We start from the raw sequence: 19,860 nt of genomic DNA, 5'->3' as shown, positions 1-19,860 counted from the left end.
GTTGGCTGTCTGACCTGCGCCAAACGGTAACATTGTGTGGTGAAATCTGTACCAGTTTTCATTATACATATATGTATACCACTCCATCTCTATTACCTATGTCCAATGTTTCATGTCCTTCATCAATGCCTGCGATTATTCCTGTCCAACAATGTCTGTGTTCTTAGCAATTGACGAGCAGTGTAGATGAACTATATATTTTACACTCAATTGAAAAGCTCTACGCACCAAAATTTGCGCAACGATAGCGATCACAAAATAAAAGGAGCTTTTAATCCAACTCAACACGAACAGTGTGACATGGCGCGCGCCGCTATCCTGTGATCGTGTTTAGAGCGCGCGCTATAATCGATTATAGTTCGCTGCTCCGGTGCGGGTGGCACTCCGGTGATGATTTGTTATTAAGTCGCTGGCGTGTGTTTGCGGTGGCCGGCGGAAAGCGAGAGGGTAGTCGGTTTCCGGGTATTGCACGGAACGTGAAGTTCGCTCTGCCTTACCTGCTGGTGACTAGCGCTAAAAAAGGTTGTTGTGCCTCGCAATATGAGCAGAGTGGTCTGGGGAGGAGGCGACTCGCCGCTGTGCAGGCCATGCGGTGGTGATTAATTGGAGTCGGCGTACTTGTTCTGTCTACCTGTCTGATGTGGAGGTCCGGTGGGGTCCTCTGATACTCTGGCCCGGAGACAACTAATTGCTGAATTTTGGAGTCGTCTGCCAGGTTAGGGTGTGGGCTCGGTTGGCTCGTCGTATTTTCCGCTGGAAGCTCCAGCAGCGGTTTCTGAACTTCATTCTGATGTGGGACGGCGTTGTTGGAAGTTTTTGTTGTGTGTGTGTGTGTGTGTGTGGCACGTTACGATATTTGTTGGTACTAATTTATTTGCTCAACTGGAGTATCTTTTGGTTATCCCGCTGAGTGGGTCGTTGCCAACCCGGTCTGCTCAGCGTTACCTTTGGTGGTGCCTGTTTGTTCCTTTTTGAAGGAATTCACGTAGATGGTTCCTGTTACCTGCCCGGAGTTGCATTCATGTATGGTACATTTGGCATTTGGTGTGTTAGGTAAGGTCTGACTAAGAAAGGCGATTTTGGACAGTATATGCATAGTGAATTACTGCTGCTTGGTATATGTGGTCTTCTGGGACCTGAACAACAAGATCTCGTCAATTTGGTTTGTGTAACAGCATTTAGTGGTATGTTCTGTATTTTTATCTCACTGTGTTATTATTAACTTGGTGGAATAGTCGCGTTTGGTGTCGTTAAGGCACTTCTAAGACTGTGGTTTGACTATTCATGTGCGCTTGGCTTTTATTGTTTTGTTTTAAAAAGCGAGAATTGTTTATTAAGATTTTTGTGTGTTGGCTTCCGGCACTTGTTAAGAGTGCCCGAGTTAACGGCGCCGTGGTTATCAAGTGTTGTCGGGATGTTATACTGTTATTTGATTTTTGAATTTTATCTTGTGTTGATATTATCTGTCGTGGGTTACAGAACATACCCAAGGTGCGTAAGTGATGGGCAGTTGAGGGAGGCATGTCAAGGAGCTCTCAGTGGTTTATTTCGGGGACCGTTTCTAGTGGGAAGGCTCCGAAGTGTTGAGAGCTCGCTCGTCTGTGATTGCGTTGGGAGTTGCCCTTGCCCTTTGGTTGTATCAAATTATTATTTTGTTATTATATTTAACTTTGGAATAAGGCTGGGCATCTCGGACATATTCTGAGTCGTGGTCACCTTTGTGCTCATGTGGGCTACTCTGGGAAGAAGGTAGAGCTGGCAGAGGCTGCAAGTAAGATGAGGCTGGACGTTTTAGCTGTTAGTGACATTCGGGTAAGGGGTGAGAAAGAAGAGGAAGTGGGAGAATACAACGTCTACCTGTCAGGAGTCAAAGCAGGAATAGCGCAATGGGGTATAGGACTTTACATCAGGAAAGAAATGGAACCCAGCATAGTTGCAATAAGGTATGTAAGCGAACGACTGATGTGGATAGATTTGACAGTGTCTAGCAAGAAAATTAGGATTGTGTCAGTATATTCACATTGTGAAGGGACAGATCAAGATAAGATAGATACTTTTTATGAGGTACTCAGTGATGTAGTTGTTAGAGTAAAGGACAAGGACAGTGTTCTGCTCATGGGTGATTTTAATGCCAGGATTGGAAATCGAACAGAAGGGTATGGAAAGGTTATGGGTAAATTTGGAGAGGATATGGAGGCCAACAGGAACGGGAAACAACTCTTGGATTTCTGTGCCAGTATGGGCTTAGTAATCACAAACTCCTTTTTTAAACATAAGAACATTCACCGGTATACTTGGAAAAGCAGGGGAACCAGATCTGTCATTGACTATATAATAACATATCAGGAATTCAGGAAGGCTGTGAGGGACACACGTGTATTCAGAGGATTCTTTAATGACACTGATCATTATTTAATCTGCAGTGAAATTGGGATTGTGAGGCCGAAAGCGCAGGAGGTCAGGTCCATATGTAGGAGGATAAGAGTGCAGAAACTTCAGGATAAGGAAATCAGGCACAAGTACATAACAATGATCTCAGAAAGGTACCAGTTAGTTGAATGTAGTCAATTACAATCATTGAAAAAGGAATGGACAAGGTACAGGGACACAGTACTAGAAGGGGCTATAGAATGTCTTGGAACAGTAGTGTGTAAAGGTAGGATGAAGCAAACAGCTTGGTGGAATGACACAGTCAAGGCAGCCTGTAAAAGGAAAAAGAAGGCGTATCAAAAATGGCTGCATACTAGAACTCAGGTAGACAGAGAAAGTTATGTTGGAGAAAGAAACAAAGCCAAACAGATAATTGCAGCATCCAAGAAGAAATCTTGGAAAGACTTTGGAAACAGGTTGGAGACTTTGGGTCAAGCTGCTGGAAAGCCATTCTGGAGTGTAATTAGCAGTCTTCGAAAGGGAGGTAAGAAGGAAATGACAAGTATTTTGGACAGGTCAGGAAAACTGCTGGTGAATCCTGTGGATTCCTTGGGCAGATGGAGGGAATATTTTGAAGAGTTGCTCAATGTAGGTGAAAATACGATCAGTAATGTTTCAGATTTCGAGGTACAATGGGATAGGAATGATGATGGAAATAGGATCACATTTGAGGAAGTGGAGAAAATGGTCAATAGATTCCAGTGCAATAAAGTAGCTGGGGTTGATGAAATTAAGTCGGAACTCATCAAATACAGTCGAATGTCAGGTCTTAAATGGCTACACAGGATAATTGAAATGGCCTGGGAGTCGGGACAGGTTCCATTAGACTGGACGAAAGCAGTAATCACACCAATCTTTAAACATGGAAACAGAAAAGATTGTAACAACTACAGAGGTATCTCTTTAATCAGCGTAGTGGGTAAAATCTTCTCGGGTATTGTTGAAAGGAAAGTGCGAGTATTAGTTGAGGACCAATTGGATGAAAATCAGTGTGGGTTTAGGCCTCTTAGAGGTTGTCAGGACCAGATCTTTAGCTTACGGCAAATAATGGAGAAGTGTTATGAGTGGAACAGAGAATTGTATCTATGCTTTATAGATCTAGAAAAGGCATATGACCGGGTTCCTAGGAGGAAGTTATTGTCTGTTCTACGAGATTATGGAATAGGAGGCAAACTTTTGCAAGCAATTAAAGGTCTTTATATGGATAGTCAGGCAGCAGTTAGAGTTGACGGTAAATTGAGTTCATGGTTAAGAGTAGTTTCAGGGGTAAGACAAGGCTGCAACCTGTCTCCACTGTTGTTCATATTATTTATGGATCGTATGTTGAAAACAATAGACTGGCTGGGTGATATTAAGATATGTGAACACAAAATAAGCAGTCTTGCATATGCGGATGACTTAGTTGTGATGGCAGATTCGATTGAAAGTTTGCAAAGTAACATTTCAGAGCTAGATCAGGAATGTAAGGACTATGGTATGAAGATTAGCATTTCCAACACGAAAGTAATGTAAGTGGGAAAGAGATATAAACGGATTGAGTGCCAAATAGGAGGAACAAAGTTAGAACAGGTGGACGGTTTCAAGTACTTAGGATGCATATTCTCACAGGGTGGTGGCCCGCATCTCGTGGTCGTGCGGTAGCGTTCTTGCTTCCCACGCCCGGGTTCCCGGGTTCGATTCCCGGCGGGGTCAGGGATTTTCTCTGCCTCGTGATGGCTGGGTGTTGTGTGCTGTCCTTAGGTTAGTTAGGTTTAAGTAGTTCTAAGTTCTAGGGGACTTATGACCACAGCAGTTGAACAGGGTGGTGACATAGTGAAAGAACTGGAAGCGAGGTGTAGCAAAGCTAATGCACTGAGCGCTCAGCTACGATCTACTCTCTTCTGCAAGAAGGAAGTCGGTACCAAGACTAAGTTATCTGTGCACCGTTCAATCTTTCCACCAACTTTGTTGTATGGAAGCGAAAGCTGGGTGGATTCAGGTTACTTTATCAACAAGGTTGAGGTTACGGGTATGAAAGTAGCTAGGATGATTGCAGGTACTAGTAGATGGGAACAATGGCAGGAGGGTGTCCACAATGAGGAAATCAAAGAAAAACTGGGAATGAACGCTATAGGTGTAGCAGTCAGGACGAACAGGCTTAGATGGTGTGGTCATGTTACACGCATGGGAGAAGCAAGGTTGCCCAGGAGACTCATGGGTTCAGCAGTAGAGGGTAGGAGGAGTCGGGGCAGACCAAGGAGAAGGTACCTGGATTCGGTTGAGAATGATTTTGAAGTAATAGGCTTAACATCAGAAGAGGCACCAATGTTAGCACTGAATAGGGGATCATGGAGGAATTTTATAAGGGGGACTATGCTCCAGACTGAACGCTGAAAGGCATAATCAGTCTTAAATGATGATGATGATGATGATGATTGATAATGATATTATATTTATTGGTTGTGTTTTGCATTTCTTTGATTTTATGGCGCCAAGTGCCATTATCTTTCTCAAAGTTTTTGTTTTATATAAATGATTTTAAATTGCAATTCCAAGTTAACTTATTATTGGATCTTGGTCCGTGGAGTAAAATCATTTAAAGCACCATTGTAATTTGTTCTTGTAGAAGAAATTTCTCTTATTTTATGGAGCCAAGTTGCCACTATTGTTATTTTTTTAAAGTTTATTACTGCTCTTAATGTTTTACGATTTTATGGTGCAAAGTGTCGTTATCATTCTTAAAGATATTTGTAAATGATCTTGTATTGCCAAGTTAACTTATCATTGGATTTTGTCTGTTGGGTGAAATCTAAAAGCATTATTGTAAAAGGTTCTTTGATCTTATGGTGGCAAACCGCCGTTATTGTTTTTAAAGCTCATTCTTTTAACCATTTGTTAAGTTCTGTAAGTTATATTAATTTGTCGTTACAATTTAATAAATTGTACACAGAGTCTGCTGTTTGGATATTATTGGTTGGAAATCCTCGGATAGTTGTCCTGTAAGAACACACATTCCACAATGAACCAGACTGCTACCGTTCAAAAGATTTGTTTTGGATGTAGACCGCAGTGCGACTGAAATACAGTTAGTAGACGAGTGATGGCAGGAATCCAGTGATGACCTGCGACTGTTGCTAGAGCGAAGTGCGCGTGCTGCTGGGAGGACACACATGTGGCCGGGGCTAATGAACAAGTGTGCCGCGGCAGGTGCTGCCTGCCCTGCGATAGCGCCGGAAGCGGACGGCGGGCGCCAGCCGTATCACAGCGTGCGGGCCACCGCCGGGGAACCTACTACGCCACGGCCGGTGTTGTGGCGGCTTGCAGACCGGACTCTGGTTTGACGCAGCTCTCCACGCAACCCTCAACATCTGTGCATGGCTACTGCAACCTACATCCACTTCAGACTGCTTACGGCAGCCAAGCCTTGGTCTCTCTCTACAATTCTCCCCCCCCCCCCCCCCGCCCCTCCCCACATGCATGCACGCACGCACACACACACACACACACACACACACACACACACACACATACACACTCTTCCCTCCATAACTAAATTAACTATTCCTTCATTCTTCCACATGTGTCCTATAAACCGATCCCTTCTTTTTATCAATGCCATGAATTTCGTTTCCTCCCCTTCCGATTCAGTTAGAGTTGCAAACTACCGTAGACCATCGTTAGTAAGCGTAGACTACGGCAGATTTCCTAGCAGCTTTGGTCAGTTACGATCGTAATCGCCTTAGGTGTAGCGAGGTATTATGCGTTACTTCACTTCGATCTCTTTGTTTGCGTATGCGACCTGTCTTATTAGATTCTCATATGAACCCAAGCGGTGAACTGTCTAGAAACTGAGCGAGCCGTCCGCAGCTCGTGGTCGTACGGTAGCGTTCTCGCTTCCCGCGCCCCGGTTCGATTCCCGGCGGGGTCAGGGATTTTCTCTGCCTCGTGATGACTGGGTGTTGTGTGATGACCATAGATGTTAAGTCCCATAGTGCTCAGAGCCATTTGAACCAACTGAGCGAGCCACGTAACCTACGGAACATTTTTCTTCCACGTAATTATCTTCCTGTCTGTTACTTTCAAAAAAAATAATATTTGTAGCAAAAGTAAAACTGTCAATGTTTTATTTGAAAATTGTTTATTTGTTGCGTGGAACAGAGGAATGTTGTAATAAAAAAAATACAGATTCATCATATAGCGCTAGAAAATGCAATTTTCTCAAAAAAAAGGCAAAGTTAAAAAACACTGTACAACATAAAACAATGTCAATACTTCGTCGAGTTATATAAAACATGTTTCCGTTATTTATAAACAACTTTTGCACTTATCAATGATAACAGGGAACTATTGGCTTTGATCATGATGAAGATGGTTCAGATGGCTCTCAGCACTATAGGACTTAACATCTGGGGTCATCAGTTCCCAAGAATTTAGAGCTACTTAAACCTAACTAATCTAAGGACATCACACACACCCACGCCCGAGGCAGGATTCGAACCTGCGACCGTAGCAGCCGCGAGGTTCCGGACTGAAGCGCCTAGAACCGTTCGGCTACAGCGGCCGGCTATAATAACTAGGACAATACTGTATTTCATATTGACATCAGAGAGGCTCCGTAAAAACACTTTTACAGTTATGTCGCAAATAGCTCGTTTTCCGACACTTGTTTGCTCGAACGTGTTTGCATCTGATACCGCACAGTTTCACCCCCACTACAAATCACGATAGATCCCATGTACAAATTTTGCACTTGGCTCTCCCTGGCGTACCTCCCAGTTTGGCGCCCCGAGCGGCCGCTTGCGTCGCTTGGGCCTTAACACTTCGACTGCCACGTGAGTTAAAAATAGCTCACAAAAATTTCTTCTTTTTGACTCGGAAAGTAAATACAACGCATGGACATGTTTCAGTCTAAACCTCCGTGGTCGCGTGGCGCCTCATAATAGAATGCCGTGACTCGGTGTTACAGCGGATCACGGTCCCAGTAACAAATCATGTTCGTGGCCTACGGTTTTCAAGAGCTCAAGGAAAATGAAAGGCATCCGTAAGCACCTGGCTAAGTCTTCTTGTACTTTACTTCTTTTTTATTACTAATTTATTATTCACTTTTACGTATTACTCACACTGCGCAAGATAAATTGCATATAATTTTTAATTACGTTCGCCAGTTGAAGTTGTAACAAAAATCAAACTGAAAAAATCGATAATAATGGCGCCTTCTACCCGTAACTCCTGTATGCGCTGTGCTTTACGAAAAATATGAGCCCCAATGCTTAGATTCTCTTGCAACACACTAACAGATTTTCGTATCACACTGTATACTTATCACACCGTACACCGACTTATGGCTGTTCCCGTGTCCACTTCCAGCTTCACTTGCAGATTCGACTGGTAAAAATTCATCTGAGTTTACAATAAATAATGATGCAGTATCTCCACCAGTGTCAATAACTTCATCTGAAAGCTTCTGCATACACATCTGCCCATCCTCATAACTTCTGTGAGACATTTTCTTGCTTCTCAGTATTACCCGGTGATGAAGACCATGGCACCAATGAAGGAGAACAATAAAATGACTGTACACATATAATAATATGGATTGGACGACGACCCAGAATATTATTAGCCACATAGTGTGCGAGTGTGGCTCCCTGACATATTTGCGCTGCCGCCACATGAGTGATATGTAATGTACACAAATAACTGTAAGGTACAAAACTGAAATACTTTCATCTGGTTTATAAATAGTTTATTTAGAGTAAAATAAAACAGAAAATGCAAAAAATGGAATGGCCCCAAGTATGCCATGGGAGCCAGTGTGTTAAACCGGCCCTGCGAAGTATTTCACAGGAAATCAAGTACCTACTATCTCCAAAGCATTTATTTTTTGTTTATTTATTTATGTTTTGTTTTGAAACAGTACCACAGTCTGGTCGATTTTCATCGCTAACGGGAGCACGACCACGTCGAACTTTGCAAATCAACGTAAAATAATTTTTGCTGAATTTGATTGTTTACCAAAAGATGAAAGGACTCGAGGCATTGTTGTCGATTTGGGCTTTATGAAAATCGTAAAGAAAATCATACTACGGAAACCATCGCTTGAAGGTAAATTTTTCACAGTACTGTTTCTTCAAATTCTCACTATGAACAAACTACTCGGTTAAATTCTTAGCTGCCACTATTTCAACAATAACAAATAACAAACTTAAAAATAAAAGTATGTCGCATCTGAATAGAGGCCATCTGGTGGTCGTTTGTGGAACTAAAAAGGCGACGCTTGTTGTTAACGCAGTACAGTATTTGCGAAAGGAGCATCTACACAACAATAGTTTATTTACATTACTTATCGGTTAATGCAGTTGTGGTTCATGATTCATAGTACCAGTTGCAGGCAGTCTGTATAACGGCTTCCAGCGCCAACAAAAACGCGATTTTCATTATTTCATATTACTACTCACCGAATTTGAGTGTTGTCGTCATAATCTGCTCATTAAGAGGTACAATCTTATGATATAGCTTTAACGCAGTAAGAAAATATCTGTGTATATGTCTTGTAGCAGTGTAACTCACAACGCGCAAATGCCCAGAAATTTATCATTCAGTATTTGAGAATGAGAGCATTTAACGACTTCCAACAAACTTTACAAATACGTATAATGTCGAACCTTTACTCAAATTCTTCCCTCTCGCCACAAAATGATGAAAGAGGAAAAGTTTATCTCGTTATACAGCGCCGCATCAGGCATGATGATGTAATTTGTTACTTCTTTGTTACTAACTCTATTCGCAACACGTTTTGCACAGTGTATCCCCGTATACCATTGAATGTACCTGCACAAAATTATAGTATTGTATAATGCACTGTTTAGGAGACATAATGTCCTAAACAGTGAGATACGTGATAAATTAGCTTTTGATTAAAACGGAGGGCAAATTGACCGGGCTATACGAGACTCACTCCGTGTTTGATAGGAAGAGCACTTAGCGACTTGCAACAACCTTTAAACGCAATGTCAAACCTTTTCTAAGCTTTTTCTAGCTTACATACTTAACGTCAAATATTTAACACAATAAGCCATTGTGAAATAATCGGACATTTGACGTTGGTTTACACATGAGAGTTCGATTCCTTAGGGAATCAGGGGTTTGCTGGTTCAATGTCCCTGGGATCATCTTTCTTGCGTAATGGGCTTCTTTACGTTTTGAGTGTAATTTTTTTTTCTTGCATCGAGTAAGACACTAAGAGCTCACTGCCGCCTGCAGAAAGGAGGAAATATGTTCAGGATATGTTCTGGAGGAGAACGAAGGGGCAGTCCGGAAGGCGGACGTTGTGGCTACAGCGGACCTTGCACACTTCTCGTCGCCACACACACTGTTCGCCTCCTTGCAAGAAGAAAACAAGGTGACTGGAAGAAAACGATAGACAGTCCGATCAAGAATATCTGTACACTGGCGTACCTTCTGCAAATATTAGTCCCATCAACAGTGTCCAGACATCCATTGGGCATAAAAGGCATCGGGCTTTGCTTGTAATTTCTTTTAGAGGCCCTACACAAGGAGAAATTGTGTTAACAAAATTGTTCCAAAAAGACACTACAAAACTTTAAACGACTGTGAAATGACTGTGTCATCTCTCGATTCTTTAATTATCTCACCGGACAAATTATCAGTAACCTCCTTGAAAGACCACACTGGTCGCTCTGCGGCGCTGTAGCTGGTGCATAACTTGTACCAGGTGGTCATCTGACCATCCACCGCAAACGTACGTCACGACAGTGAAGCGATGTGTGGGTGCCACTCGGTTGTACGGAATCTGCGCAGTAAGGGGACTCGTAGGGGAGACGGGGCAGAATGTTAGGGAGAAGCTGTCGTGTCTGGGCGTGCCCATGGCCGCGCTGTGTGAATGGTGTGGCCGGGTTTGTTGTAGGGATGGCGTTTGTCGCTCAGTCAACCGGTTTTCCGTCATATTGTTTTCTTTTTTAACGGTAGTTTAATGCGCCTTTTATAATAACCGGTTTATGATATAACCAGTTTCTGTTTTTTATTCATACTATTTCCTGTAGTAAACGCAGAAATCGAATGGAGACTGGAAAATTCTTTCTCAGTTTCAAGACACATAGATTCAAAACATTAAATTAAATAGGAAAATAAAAGAAAACTTAGTTATTCTACCGTTCGCTGCTTTTCTTGAGAAGTGATCGGTGGTTCAATGCTACAAAAAATCACCTGTGATCAAAGATCATGATGTAACCGCAGATCATATCATCTGGGCCTTACGAATAGTCAATGCTAAAGGGCGAAAACGCGGGCAGAAGAGCTCTGTTTTTCGTCTCAATTTGTCCGTTTTCAAGGGCTTCGAGCGGATAAAGGTGTACTGTTGCTAAGTTTTTACTTTATTACTGTTACCATAATTTCCTCTCTCTTTAACTGTTTCGTAGAAAAGAGAACGCTTTAATATTTTAAAGTAAATGAAACATTGAACAACTTTGCTACGTCACTTCGAAAAGATATTTCCAGGTTTGGATGGTGCCATTCTGCAATACAACGATCGTCCGGCGACGACAACAAGGAACTACCTTACAGATCTGGTGGGGGCAAGTCTTGCCTTCGATAGCTGGTGAAACGATAAATGCTGTGAGTTTTGGAACAACATAAGCGAACATACTACACGTTTTTTTGTAACTGGGGATGTGCTTTTTATAAGCCACTGATTTCACTTTTCCTCAGTTCCTCGCTTAATAAACTTAAGAAACCACTGATTCAGAATTCTCTTGCATTTGTGTCTGCACAACATGTTAGTAACGGGAGACCGTGCAAGATCCGCTGTGTTTTGGCAAAAGAAGCAAATTTTAACATAGCAACTAGAAAAATGCGTAGGTTTGCTCAAAATTCGACACTCATGCCGCTTCTCTGAGAGTCAGGCGAGAATATATCGCTGCATTTTCGGCGATATTCTTTTTAGAGAATAACCAAAGCAGAGAAGTCAGTTCTTTTTTAATGGTCGCCATGCCAGTGTGACGTGAAGGTCCCCACTTAATATTTACAATAAATGTGAGCGTAGGCTTCAGTTTAGAACGACCCTTCCCCTCCAGCGCATCGCATTTCCCCTACAACGCCCCCAGAAGCCCTACCGCTACCGCCCACCCCACACGCGCCCTTGACGTCAGCGCATTTACCGGCAACGGTGTTCTGCGCGGACTCTTATCTGCGTACATTATGCCACAACACACGGCAACAAGGACGTTATTGTCTCAGCAATGATTCTTATGCCACGTGTTGGTTGCTTGTTTCTACCGGGATTGTTATTAAAAGAACACTGATCGTTTTTTCCCATTTTCTACAATAATGCAATATTTCAAACCAATGTAGATTTTATGATGATGATGATAATAATTTATAGTTGAGGGCACTAAACAGTAAGGCCATCAGCGCCTTCGCTTTAATGATATGGACATGGAGTCTGTAGCTCGTGGTCTCGTGATAGTGTTCTCGCTTCCTGAGCATGGGGTCATGGGTTAGATTCCTAGTGGGGGTCAGGGATTTTCACCTGCCTCGAGATGACTGGGTGTTGTTGTGTCGTCTTCATCATCATCATTCATCCCCATTACGGTCGGAGGAAGGCAATGGCAAACCACCTCCACTAGGGTCTTGCCTATTACGGCGGTGTGGGCCTCCCGCATCGTTCCCCTACGCTCTGTCAAGGAGTATGGGACTTGATCATCATCAATGAACATGGTGGAAATCTATGAAAAAAGTTCAATAAAATCGAAAATCATGTTTCATCCACGCACCCCCCCCCCCCCCCCACAAGAATCGCAATGCAACTCCAATAAGGTGAGCTTCAGAAAAGCCCGTAATAAAATCCCAAAGACACACAGCAGAATAGCTAGATAAAGCCATGGGTAAGATAACTGTAAAAACACGGTTAAAGAAGGTTTAGATAACTGCGGCCGGATGGCTACTTACAAATAATAAGTGACCCAGGCCCTCTGTGACACATTAAAATCTCACACCCGATATTTTGTGAAGAATTCCGGATACCACATAAAATCTTAAAACGCAAACAACACTGGCCTCATTAGCAGTTAAAATAAAAAATAAAAATTGCTCATTTTTAAGAAAGGTTTATTTCAAAACGAAAAATTTTAGTACTGCTGCTATGGCAAATTGATATTTCGATTTTTTTTATTCGGTTATGAGCAAACACTTCCGAAAAATATCAGTTATTCAGCCGGACGCAGTGGCCGAGCGGTTCTAGGCGCTACAGTCTGGAACCGCGCGACCCCTACGGTCGCAGGTTCGAATCCTGCCTCGGGCATGGCTGAGGCTGCTTTTATTCCGTAGTGAAACACGCTTGTGGAACACCGTTAGAAAGTGCCGAGAAATTAGTTGTTCTTGACGTTTTTCAAAAATTTACGGAGATAATCGGCTTTGAAGTCTTCCCGGCATTGTATACAATGTAGATAATAAACACGAATACATTTTATGTGCAGCACAGCCGGTAGAGTAACGGACTGTGACTCTACAGTCGTTGTTTGTGCGTTGGTTCAAATCACCCCATTATCATTTTTTTCTCGTTCAATTTGAAATACCTACATCTCGTAATTATAAAACTCATCATCATTTTTATGAATAATGCACGTCTTCTTGTTTCTAATTACATATTGGACGCGAAATTCCTGTTTCCATTTCAAATACATATTCTTAATTATCGATGTTTTACGAAAGACTGTTCATAAAAGTTTTTTAAATTAAGAAAACATAATAATTTAATTTTTGAGGCAAAAATAAACCAAATCCTCTTTATTTTGAATATGTCCATCGTTTTATACCACAGAGGTACCGTAAAAACATGAAAAACAGTCCTATTCACAGTATCGAGCACATCATACAAGCGCTGCTTTTTCACATTTGCTACTGTACCATCACAATATGAACCCAACAGAACTGCGGGATTTGACCCGAGAAGCTGCCAGACGTACTGGAACTAACGCACGCAGCTTTTTCAGACTTCATTGCAGAACGCTGGCGGGATATAGAGCGGCTCGTCATAAAAGAAGAAGAGAAAATGCTGCGCCTGGCTGGCTTCGTGGATTCTGTTTTTTGATAGGCTCGTTATCAACGTAGCAGGTGACACTTCCAGAACTGAAATGTATTTCTCGGATTCGGATAAGGAAGGAGCTAAGAGATTACCAGACGACTGACTGCAAGTAATACTTAAGTGGTTTCACTATACGGTGAAATCCTTCAATACTCTCTTACGTTACACATAGCTTATGCAGAAAAATTACTCTGTGGTTAAGTCAGGAATTTACATCATTCTTGTTTTTAATTACAATAGTACGTTAGCTAAAAACGATAACGTGTTACGGTTTTCGTCTAGTCGTCTAAGGAGCGTATTGTGGGAGATTTGCAGTGTATTATTTCATTCTGCTTAAAATTTAAATGACATTCGAAGCTGTATTGCTCCTCTACTCGTCTCTTTTTTGCGTATGTACTGCATCTGGCCACGACACTGCAGGCTAGCTGTTACCAACTGACCGGCCAGTGTGGCGGTAAAACTGTTGTCCCGTATTATCGCTAAGACGATGTACTCGTGACGCACAGCACAAAACGTACCCTTATTATCGTACTTGACAGTACTCGAGACAGCGTGTGTGCAGTCCCACGTGAAATGGAAACCCAATGAGGCTCCAGCAAACGCGGAAGAATACATAGTGCAATGTTTACATCAGGTTTGTTCTTATGATGAACGGACTATAGTTCAGGTGGAATGCGTTTGTGTGATGTTTTGGGGATATTTTTCGTGCCATGACCAAATCTATTTAATCAGACGTGAACTAGGATGTTTATTTCAACATTTTTGGCGTCCATGTAGCGGTGTGCATGTGACAGTATTCACCTAATATGCTCCAAAACGCTGCGCATAAAACTGCAAAAAAATGGCTCTGAGCACTATGGGACTTAACATCTATGGTCATCAGTCCCCTAGAACTTAGAACTACTTAAACCTAACTAACCTAAGGACATCACACAACACCCAGTCATCACGAGGCAGAGAAAATCCCTGACCCCGCCGGGAATCGAACCCGGGAACACGGGCGTGGGAAGCGAGAACGCTACCGCACGACCCCGAGCTGCGGACATAAAACTGCATTTTCCGACGCTCATACCTCGAGTTCTCTTGGAGATAAAAAGGTAGGATCTAGTGTTTTGGATAGCCCTCGGACTAGGGGCCATTTGTGTACCCAACAGAAGGATCGTCTTAGTGTTACTGTCCTACAGCAGAGAGTCAAAGTATGAATATTACAGACTTTCTCCTGCTTACGCAAATGGAGCAAATCCGTTGGTTCTTTTTGTATTTTATGGGGTCTACGGTGGGCTTGATGAGACTGAAGGGGGTACGGTTAGTTCATCGGCAGATTCTCGGAAAATTACACAAAAAGGTCTTTTTTACTATATTTTCGCTGTAACCAGCGGACAAAACCCAGCCGAGGATTCCAAGACCGCTGTTCATAGCAAATGCCTTCAATTTTTACGCTCTATTCCTAAGATCCCTGTCTCGAACACCCTTGAAAATTTTCTTCACATATTCATCCATCTCCGAGATAAACAAGTTCAAATTTACTCTACTTGTTCACGTAGAATACGCACGTAAAATACGGAGTGAGGCGAAAATGTAGTTTACAGAGTGATGTAACAAGGAGAAATACGCTGTAAAACATCTCCGTTGTCATCTGGGAATCCCATGTTGTAGTATTGAAGTCCATGTGAAATTTTTTTGCACCTAAAATCCGATCTCAAGTGCAAAATTAGTTTTGCGTTATTTCAGTTTCATATAAATAAACTGTCTAAATTTTACTGAGGAATATATTGTTTTCCATATGGGTTACATGTCCTGCTGCAAGACGGAAAAGGAGGGAACCAGCGGAAAAATCTCCTATCGGAACACAAAAAATGCGAATGAATATGTTACTGTTTATTTAAAAGATGCTGATCGAAAAGTAGTGTAGTAGTTGCTTTATTATACCTTCCTCAGCACCTTTAAAAAAGTTCCCAAAAATTTTGGCACGCGGACATACTCGTGCTTTTTGTACTGAGACAGAAGAAGATAGTGCCGGCGGCAAAGAGACGGAATAGTAATAAATACTGGAAAATAGTACGCGGTGGTTGTGTCATAGAAAGAGCGAAGGAGTGTGAAATAAGGAGAAGGACACGGTGGCAATAGAATATAGTCGACAGTGACGTGACAGAATAGGAGACAGTGCTACTAGGTGGGAAGGGGGCGCTGGGGGGGGGGGGGGGGGGGAGGGGAGGAATAAAGAGAGTGGAAATGGAAGTAGGTGAGAGCTAGTGGTAACGAGAGACAGAGTGTGTGACAATGACAACTGTAAAAGAGGGATAGTGACAGTGAGAAGAGACAGGAGTAGTAGAAAGGAAGGAATGAGATACATAAACAGGAACATGTTCACATTTTTTGTGTTCCGATAGGAGCATTTTCCACTGATTGACCTGTCTTGAACATCTTCGTGATGAGTACGTGTGCACACATTCGTGTTCTAAGATGACAGCGGCCATATTCACAGGACTGCGCAGATACGTTTCTGATTTGACGAACACTCAGGGCAACCTATCGCATACACGACTGACCCATTAAATCAACAGATCTTAATCGCATGTCAGACACCTAGAACCATTTGAAACACATCTACCAAAATCCGCGCAATTTGGTATCTGTGCGGCGTTTGCCTTGATACGGGATACCAGAAGAAAATCGTGCATTCCCTTGCTTGAAGATTTGGCGTCACTATCAAGGCTAGAGGAGCTGTTAGAAGGTATTAGCGTGATGTCTCCTAGGGGTGAGTAATTTTTTGTCTGGTGTGCCTATCTGCAAGGTGCGAAGCATCACACGTACGAGATGAAACACGAATGGAAAGAGCCACGACCTCTGACCTAGAGGGTAGTGGCGCCAGCTACCCCTGGACCGCAGAGGCCGCTGCTGCCCTCGTATTCATGCAGTGTAGCTACACGCTACCTACCTGTGTATGCTGAGCGCGAGGACGACCGCCGCTTATCGCCTCCGTACACGTTGCGTGTGCAGCGCCGACTGATGCCCATGCCCGCAGCGGTTCCTACTGACCCGCCTCCCCCCCCCCCCCCCCCCATCCCCCCTCCCGCACGAAACCGCCCCCTCCGCCCAATTCTTCCGCCTACATATAAAGCCTTCAACTGGCGTCTCCCTCCGTCGTACTGCCACACAAGCTCGCTTTCTTTACTTGCTTCTTAATTTACCTCGCAAGGTTAGGAGCTTAAAAAGCTCTTCTAAGCCCCTTTTACAGCGGAGAGAAATGCGCTAACACAAGCGAACGAGCATTCGCAGACGATTCGCCAATTATCACAAGCACTTTTTGTACGTGTGAACGATCGTTTACACTGGATGGATCGGAAGGAAGGAATACTGGGTTCAACGTCCTCAACATCGAGGTCATTAGAGACGAAACGGAAGCTCGGATTGTGTCAGTGATGATGATGGTTTATGGTGGAGTGAGGAAGGAATTCGGCCACGCCCTTTCAAAGGAACCATTCCGGCATTTGCCTGGAGCGATTTAGGAAAATCACGAAAAACCTAAATCTGGATGGTATGATGCGGATTTGAGCCATCGTCTACCCGAATACGAGTCCAGTGTGCTAACCACTGCGCCAACTGACTCGGTGGAGGGAACGACAGAAAACTCGGGACAACTAGTGCAGAGTGCTAGTCTTAACGAACGCTGCGTTATTGCTTTTCGTACAGGTTAGGCGCGAATCCGGGACGGTGGAGGGAGGGGGGCGCGACGGTCATTGAGATCGTAGCTTAACCAAAGGCAAAATCTCTGCACTAACCAGTGATATAAACAGATTAAAAGATCGCATTAAAACAATGTCCGAGGGACGATCAATAAGTAATGCAAATTTTTTTCTGAAAGAAGGATAGCTTTATTCAGTATTGCAGTGTGTGTGTGTTTGTGTGTGTGTGTGTTGGGGATTATGGGCGCTCAACGTCGAGGTCATCAGCGCCCTGACACACATTAAAAGAAACAAATGTGGGCAAACTTGGTAAAATGGAAATAAACACGCAAAGAAAGAGAGAAAAGAAGAAAAATGCTCTATAAGAAAATAAAACGTAAGGAAAACGAGAAAGGAGCGTCAAGGATGCCACAGGAAATTGTCACTGGCTGGCCACTTACATAAAATATGGGCGAATCAATGACCCTGTGAACAAATTAAGACCCTCTCCCGAAAATATTCGTAAAAACATTGGACAATTCACAGAACTTTAAAACTTTGACCACATTCGTTTGAATATTTCCTAAAAGGGACGGCAGATCCGGCGACAAGTCAGCCGCGGCCCGCTGGTCAGAAAATAAAACGCAATCCAATACAATGTGCCGCACAGTGACCTGGACGCCACAAGCACCACACATTGGAGGGTCCTCTCGCTGGAGCAGGAAGCCATGCGTCATAGGGCTGTGGCCTATCCGAAGCCGAGTGAGGAGAACGTCCTCTGTAAGAGGCTGGAAGGAAGTACACATCACACACGCGTTGTGGGCTTATTGTCAGTCATTCCTAGCAACTCATCCTCCCACTGACGCATGACTCGTGAACTCAACAGCGAAGTGAGTGCGTGCGGCGGGATGGCACACTGAAAGACTTGTGGATCGAGACACACCTCTTTGGCTGTGAGATCTGCCCCTTCATTCCCAGCAACGCTGACGTGCCCTGGAACCCAGCAGAAAGCCACCCCCCCTTCCCAAGTCGTTGTAGTTGGGGGAGGGCATCCTGGATGGTCTGGACTATTTTATCTGAGGGGTACAAACGTTGCAATGAGTGAAGGGCACTTATTGAGTCGGAACAGCAAGGAAATTAGGACAGGAAGAACGTTTCTTCCGCTACAGTGCCCGTAAGATTGCAGACAATTCTGCATCAAAGACAGTAAACGCTTGAGGCAGTCGGACCTTGAGGACATGATCCGGAAAGACAACAGAGCAACCAACGGAATCTCCATTTCAACTCATCTGTAAAAACAGCTACATAGTCGTGGTGCTCAGATAAAATGGCAGAAAATGTAGCATTAAAAACGGTGGCAAGAGTGCAATCTCTTCTACTGCACCAAATCTAAAATCAGTCTGGGCCTCTCCAGTAACCAGGGTGGCAGGCAGTTGAAACCCTGGATTTAGGGCTGTACGGGCTCCACTCCTGGGACTCCAGCACACGTCGCACGTGGATCCCAAACGGCATTGTGACTCGGGGACGTGGGAAAAAAGATGGTCCAGAGGCGGATGAGCAACAATATGGTGAGTGGGTGAGGTTGGAGCAGCAAGAAACTTACAAGCCTGGCGCACCAGCAGGAGCCGCCAGATGGTAAGTGGCGGTTCCCCAGCCTCAGCACAGACACTGGGAATGGGACAAGTCTGATAAGCATCCATGGCCAGTCAAATCCCCGCAGGGTGGACAGCATCAAGGATCCGCAAATAAGAGGGCCTCACTGAACCATGCGCCATTCACCAGTAATCCAGCCATGAACGCACAAAAGCCAAATAAAATTGGAGGAGACGTGCCCTGACTGCTCCCCAAGACCTGTGGCTGAGGCACTTAAGGATGTTCAGTGCTTCAGGGTTCTGGCTTTCAAGTCTCCCAGTTGTGGCAACCACGACAATATGGAGTCAAAAATGAGGCCCAGAAAGAGCACTGTATCTCTAAAATGTAGCGTAGTGTCCCCCATATGCAAGGAAGGCAAATTAAAAGGATGACGAGAACGATTAAAATGAACACACACACACATATCGCCAGAAAACTGGAAACACATCTTTGCAGCCCACTCCTCTAACCACTGCACTGTAAGTTGCAACTGGCGGCTCACCATTGTAACACTGGAGGAGGAACAGAAAACAGCAAAGTCGTCCACAAGTAAGGAGCACCGTACTGGACTCCTTACCGTAGATGTTATACTGTTGATGGCTATGGCAAAGAGGGTAACTTAGAACACTGCCCTGGGGGACTCCATTTTCCTGCTCAAATCGATCAGACAGTGTGTCACCAACTAGGGTCCGAAAAAACTGCTGAGACAGGAAAGACCAAATGAAAATGGAGAGGCAGCCACGAAAGCTGCATTGTTGCAGTTGTGCGAGAATACAATGTCTCCAAGTAGTATGCCTCGCTGATATCAAAGAAAATGCCGATAAAGTGATGCTGACAGAGGAAAGCCTGCTGAATAGCCGCTAGGAGGATCAGGTTGTCGACCATGGACCGAAATTTTCGGAATCCACACTGAGAGCAGCTAAGGAGTTGCCTGGCCTCTAACAGCCAGACCAGACGACAGTTAACCATCCGATCCATGGTCTTTCCAACACAGTTCGTCAAGGTGATACTTCGATAACTCCTGGGTCATGTGCAGTCCTTTCCTAGTTTGAG

General features: G+C 43.8%; 1 protein-coding gene across 1 annotated transcript in view; it reads right to left on the bottom strand.

The window, feature by feature from the left end:
• The window catches only part of LOC126419261 (synaptotagmin-5-like), a 216,470-nt gene extending 199,947 nt beyond the window's left edge, over nucleotides 1-16,523 (bottom strand). Inside the window, exon 1 of the mRNA XM_050086418.1 lies at nucleotides 16,449-16,523. The gene's annotated coding sequence lies outside the window, so the exon portion shown is untranslated. The remainder of the gene's footprint in view (nucleotides 1-16,448) is intronic.
• Between the last annotated feature and the right edge of the window lie 3,337 nt (nucleotides 16,524-19,860).

Source organism: Schistocerca serialis, chromosome 9, assembly GCF_023864345.2.
Source record: "Schistocerca serialis cubense isolate TAMUIC-IGC-003099 chromosome 9, iqSchSeri2.2, whole genome shotgun sequence".
NCBI classification, from domain to species: domain Eukaryota; kingdom Metazoa; phylum Arthropoda; class Insecta; order Orthoptera; family Acrididae; genus Schistocerca; species Schistocerca serialis.
Note: the sequence above shows the minus strand (reverse complement) of the source record. Positions and strands in the feature narration are given on the sequence as shown.